Here is a 6,671-nt window from a genome sequence, read left to right as displayed (position 1 = left end):
AAGATTAGCTTGAGTTTCCTTTAAAGGCAGTCCTTGAGGGTACACATAGTCAACTGGGGGAGTAGTGAGTTCTTTTGGTGAATATGTGTTGGAAAGATTGGACAATTTAGGAGGTGGATGTATGTTGGAGGAAGTAGAAGTTGTGTTTGAACCGTTACTAGACATGGTTTCATGAGGTTGATCCTTCTTGAGAGTAGAATCTTTAGTAGTTGAGAGCTTAGATTTTTGAATTATACCATTGTCAAAGAGATCTTGGATCTTGTTTCTCAACTCCTTACAATGGGAAGTTTTATGTAAATTATGTTTATGATAGGCACAATAGTTACTCATAAAGGAAACTCCCGCCAAAGTGAGCTTAGGTAAAGTAATGAGTTTTTCTTCAAGAAGTTCTTCCAAGGTTAATTCATAAAATTTTCTGAAAGGTGTGAAATCACGCTTTGGTTTAGATTCCCAAGGTTTTTCTTCAAAGATATTTCTAATTTTCTTGGGTGTTTGTGAAGTGTTCTCAGATATCTTGGATTCAAGATCACAAGAATTTGATTTTTGGTTATCATAGGAGGAAGGGAAAATTTCTCTCAAGGAGAATTTGTTCGATGATGTGTTTTCCTCTTCTTTTAGTCTTTGAAGTTGAGCACTTATTGATTGGATTTGTTGCTTCATGTTTGCAATAAGTAGCTTTTCTTCCTCACTAGGAATATTGGATTTAGCGCATTTGTTGTTAGCCATTTTGATGTACTATGCTTCAAGTAGTGACAACCAAGTTTTAGAACATAAGTCAAGTTGCCATAGTCATAGACAATGACAAAAAGCAAAAGCTTAGACAAGGACCACACTAGAACTTAGTCTAAAAAAAAAACCAAGATAAGAGTGCAATATACTAAGGTACGAATAGTCTAATTTGAAGGCTAGAACAGCCAAAGATTATGACTATCATGACATAGTGTACAACAAGCACTAAAGGACAAGAGCAAGATAACTGAGAGATAAGACTAGTTAAAGTATGGATCGCAAGTCATTAGCTAAGTGAGATGCCACTATTTGGAACTGTTTTTAGATAGAGAAGCAGTAAATTGATGCAAGAAACAGACTTGGTACAGAGCACAGATAGCTCTAACAAACTAACTTGATAGTTTAGACTCAAGATCTCACATGAAGATCCTCTAAAAGGCACATAAGAAAGTACACAGAGCCATGCAAAGACTCAGGATAACATAAAGATTTCACACAAGGGTGTGCTCTAGGCCACACGAAGTAGTGCAACGTTAACTTGGATAGCATTAAGATCTTGCATGGAGATGTGTAACTGTTTGCACGAGAACAAAAGTTGCGTGAAGAAGTGGTAGGACAACAAGTATTTGCACAAAAGTTTGCAAACTGTACGCAAAAATGGAAACCAGACTGACAACTGAACTAGATTCTGTTTGAAGATTTCAGACAGTTTTGGATAGATTGTTGATTCATTTGGCAAATTTTAGACAGATAGCAAGGTTGATTTTCAAGTGTTTAAACAACATTTGGTTTTGAAAAAGGCAAGTGTTTTCAGCAAGACATGGGAAGCAAGCAGTAGTCGAATACAATCCAACTGAGGGCAAAGAAACTCAGAGGGATAGGGGAGTCTTGACTTTCAGTTTGTTTGAGCAAGTTTGGACATGTTTAGGACTCGATAACAAACACACTTTATCCCTAGAAATAGAAAATGGTAGAGAAGGAAAAACCTTTGCCCCACATCTTATGTGCATGCGTGTACCTCACATAGCCGTGTCACCCCCTAGAGGGCGCCCATGTTTTTGGTATATTCAAAGTACTCAATAGTATATGCTAAACGAGCACCCTTGTGGCAGGGGACGAGTGCGTATACCACCTTCAAACGTCCAGTAGCATGCCTATGGTGAGTTCTATAGGAGAGATTCTTCCCCCTCCTTGCACAAAGATTATGCCTCCTTTCGGAGGTGAACCGGGTAGCTTCTAACTAGGAGGTTTTTACTTGGCTTTCGTTTAAATTAATCCCCGGTGGCTCCGCAAGCGGAGTTGAGGCCAATAGCCCACACCAACATTTGAAAGTGCACACTACTTGCTTAGCAAGCCAGGGGCCGACGCCAACCAGTGCATAGACAGAGCCTCTCCTTGATATGCGATATCAGGAATAAAGGAGAGGAAATTAATCCAGCTTTGGAGTCTTTCACTCTCCAAAGCTTCTTTATTATAGTGAGTTGGAATCTTCGACAAAAGGAGTGTGCTCACTTGGGTCGTTCCCGGAGGTTGGATCACTCCGGCAAGCCCTCTAAAGGATTGACTTGGACTGGTGGTTTGATCGCAAGGGTCAAAGTTTCTAATTTCCCTCAAGGGGAAAGAGCATACTCCTCTACCTTACTTTCTAGCCAAAACACACAAAACACATTAATTAATGACTAAGCTTTATCAATCCAGACTTATTCGTCCTTAAAGATTTGGATTTCCTTAAAAGAAAATCACCATCTTATCATAGAAGAGAACAAGTACTAGAGAACCACTAATCTGCTTGCCTTCTTTGTAATACCGTCTTTTGGAAGTGTCTAGGTTTCTCATTCACCCTTGGTCATGACCTCCAAGTGGTGAAGAGCATAATCCCCTATTCTTCCATCTTGCACCCTAGGAAGTTCACAAGCCCCTAATTAATCTAGTTTGGAAAGCAAGAAAAGAAGACATAATGTTTTGTGGGTTTGAAATTTGGTCTTTGACAAACGTATCTTTGACAGTGTCCTGCAAGCAAACCGTTAGTACGTGTTTTGAGAGTGTGTTTAAAGGAGTCTTCGTCAAATGTCCTGCAGACAACTGGTAGGCTGCAAAAAATTAGAAAAATTGAAATGAAGATGCTTAAGAGAAAACACGTTAATGAAAACGAAAGCTTAACTATGGGAAAATGAAATTTAACTTTTTTTGTTCTTTTTATAACCATAAAAAAGCTCATAAAATGTTAAAACTTATGAAATTTAACTTATCTGTAAAATTGGAAAAAAATTGCCTTCCGTATTGCTGTTACAGAATTTCGCGTGAAATCTTTCAAGACCCGCACGAGATCTTGCACAGACTCGTGCAAAATTATGTATGGACCCACACATAATCTTTCACTGTCTCGCACAAAATTGTGCGAGGGTCATGCACAATCTTTTATAGGTCCACGCGAAGAAATAAGGTGCCACGCGAAGACTTGCGTGCTCAGGCACTTTCTCGTGTGAACTGAAAAGATTCTTTGTGCAAAGATTTAGTATCCTCACACAAAAATGGAATGTCTCCCACGAAGATTCAATATCCTTGTGCGAAAATGGAATGTCTCACGCGAAGATCCTTGAATCTGTACGAAACTGTACGGACATAAAGATCGAAAATTTATTTAAAAATGTAGAGAAGGCCAGAGAAATTGATTTCCTCAGCCCCACGGTGGGCGCCAGAAATGTACCTGTGAATTGTGGGCCTCTGAACCTCACAGACACTTCAACATAGTCATTACCTATAGAATCATCCTAGAATAAACATTGAGTTGTTTATCCAAGAGATTCGACAAAGTGACCTATCACCTTCTATCTAGAAGGATTTGCTTAATTAATGTCCTCAAATTTGAGGTGTAGGCAACTAGACCTTCTAAGAACAAAGGATTTGAATGCAATTAAGCTATATGAATATGCAAATAATCTAAATGAAATGCAAACAATTAATCTAAGAAATAAAAGACATTAAGCTAAATGTATGCATTATTAAGCTAGATGAGAATCTAAAAATGATAGCAATGTGGAAATTTAGAAAATAAGGTGAGTGCTCAATTCGACAACAATTCAATACTATTCAATTTCCAAGCTTTGTAATGAGGAAATGAGGGTCTCTTAAATAGACTTTCTTGGAATCCATCAACTGTTGAGATCAATTTCAAACAACGGTCAAGATTGAAGATGAAGTTCAATCATAAAGGAAGATTCCCAAATCAAAGGGAGTTAACTGACTCAGATCTAAGTGTAAGAGTCAGTCAACTCAGATAGACTTCAGTGTAAAAGCAAGTGATCTGGGTCACTTCTAATTTGATCAACAGTGAACTGGGAATTTCCTTTTTGAACTGAAGAGAGATTTTGGAGAGATATTTAATTTAATAAAATGAGATATGCTCTCATAATTACCTTTTTCATTTAATTAAATAATTCTATTTAATTAATTAGAGGCACTTTGATTATTTAATTAAATAATTTCATTTAATTAATTAGAATAAGCATATTTATTAAATTAAATAAATTTAATTCCTTAGTACATTAGCCTTAAGGTATAATTTAATTTAATTAAAGTATAAATACTTGATAATTAAATTAAATATTGATCAATAGGTTTAATGTGACTAATATGAGTAAATACTATAGGAATTAAATAATAAGCATGATGAATGCAGATTAGGGTTTTCTACATCTGATAATTAAGTCAAGTAGCGAGTAGCAGAATAAGAATTTGCCTAGTGATATAGGACTTAAGATTGATCAGAAATATCCCAAAATTGGTATCATGGCAATGAGCCAATTTTGGGGTATTACAGCTAAAAGCTCTGTACAAAATATCTACCTTGAACTCTAATATTTATCAGGTTGAATCAAAAAGTGAGAGGGAACTATCTAAAATTACTTGTCAAGAACTACTTGGCGAAGCAATGGTTGCAGAGAGAACTTCTAATGTAGATGCTCTAGAACAAGAAAATATACTAACACCTTTTTCAACACTTCAATATGCTGCTAGTTAGTATGAACCAAGTAGAATAGAACAGTAGTGATTTGAATTTTTGAAGAAATATGGTAGCTACAATACTTATCGTTTACCAAGAGCTGATAAAGAAATTTGAAAAAGAGAAAATCTTCATGGTTATATCAATTTCAAAACAACAATTAAGGAAAAGGAATATGGTGTTGAATGGAGTCCAAACCTCATGAATCTGCAGTGACGAAGAAAAAATAAACATGGCTTCCATGGTTTCCATAAACATCAGCTGAAATGGCGTGAAAAGAACTCATGCCCAGTTCAAATCCACTAGAGAACACAAACATGGCATCCAAAGCACAGGAGGAAGCCTTCCAACAAAGTAGAAACTATTGTATAAAGCATGCTAGAGCTGGCCATGGAGCAAATACAACCACAACAAAAAAGAAGAAGTCATCCAGTATTAAACCCTTAACAAACACTGAAAATCTATCGCCATACGACCATAATGAAGAAACCCAATAACCATTTACAAATAGTTGAGCATTAGCAAGATTTGGCCATGAAAGAAACAACAAGCTCACGCATGGAGAAAGAATAGAAAAATGGCATCCAAGAAGGCTCAAAGCAAGTTGTCCAAAACATGAAGAAGACTGTAGACAAGAAGCTAGCCAAAGCATGGAGAAGATAGCAGGAATATCCAGAATGTCCAAGGTAAAAAATGCAGCAGTAGTAAAAAATGCGGCTAGGGTTTGAAAAAAAACCCCTCTCATACTTCATGCGTCAACACCAAATAAGCCAAGACTAAATCGAGTTCATCCTTTTTTGCCTTTGGTTATGTTATAAAACCCTTTGCCACATTCCATAAAAATTTCGGGTCCATGCAAGAAGAGTTAAGAGTTAGGCATTTTTAAAATTTGAAACTCTATTTTTTAATTTAGCTTTATGTATATCAAATGAATAATGTCTCATATTAGTCATTTAATACATATAAAACTAATAAAAAATTATATTTTTATAATTTCCTTTTATATTCATTAATACTAATATATTTAAAATTAACAAATATAATCTTAATTATTAAACATATTGATATTAATCAAAATAAAATAATTAATAAATATAATAAAAAGAAGTTTTGATTGTAAAATTAATATATCAAATGGTTGCAATTATAAAACCATTGATTATATTAATTAAATAAAGGGAATTAAGAGGAGTTAAATGCCTAAATGCAAGGAGAGCTTTCAACGAATATTTTTGAACTCCAAGGAGACGTTCATGCAAAGACAAGTTCTATTTTTAGCAAAGATGGATTGTTTGAGATAACTAAACATTACATGTAGTTATAGAGTGGGGTATGGAGCTATTTTTGGAGGCTAAGGAAAGGTTGATTTTCTCATGCAGTGACGGGGTAGAACAATGCTATTTTTAGTGATTTATGGAGTAGTTAAGGCCAGTTATGCATGCAGTGCATGATGAGAGCCTATTTTATGCATATTTTGCATAATTATGAGGAGTTTTACATGCTATATTTTTGGGTTATTTGAGCAATCCGAGTTTGGGTTTTTATGGATGATTTTGAGGAGCTAGAGGCAATTTTCGAGTTATCTATCAGTTGGGCAGGTGGTTGAGAGCAGTTTTCAGAGCCTTCTTCATAGTTTTTATCATTATTGACTGATTTTTTCTAGGCATGATTTTGGAATCTGAATTAGGGTTATGAGTTCTATATATTGTACATTCACCTCATTATGAGGGATCTTCTTTTAGATTCAGATTTTTGCACATTGCAAATTTTGAGTTGATTGTAAGAGTAAATTTGTAGCAAATTTTTTTTAGCATTGGTTATGGAGATTCAACGGTTCCTTCTCATTGATTCTTGTGCAATATTTGTGAATTTTTTAGTTTAATGTTGTGTTCACCTTCATTTAAGTTACATTCCTTATTGAAAATTTGAATCTTGATAT

This window comes from Cupressus sempervirens, chromosome 4 (genome assembly GCF_028749045.1).
Source record: "Cupressus sempervirens isolate cs-2001-9-10 chromosome 4, ASM2874904v1, whole genome shotgun sequence".
NCBI lineage: Eukaryota > Viridiplantae > Streptophyta > Pinopsida > Cupressales > Cupressaceae > Cupressus > Cupressus sempervirens.
This window is presented reverse-complemented; position numbering follows the sequence as displayed.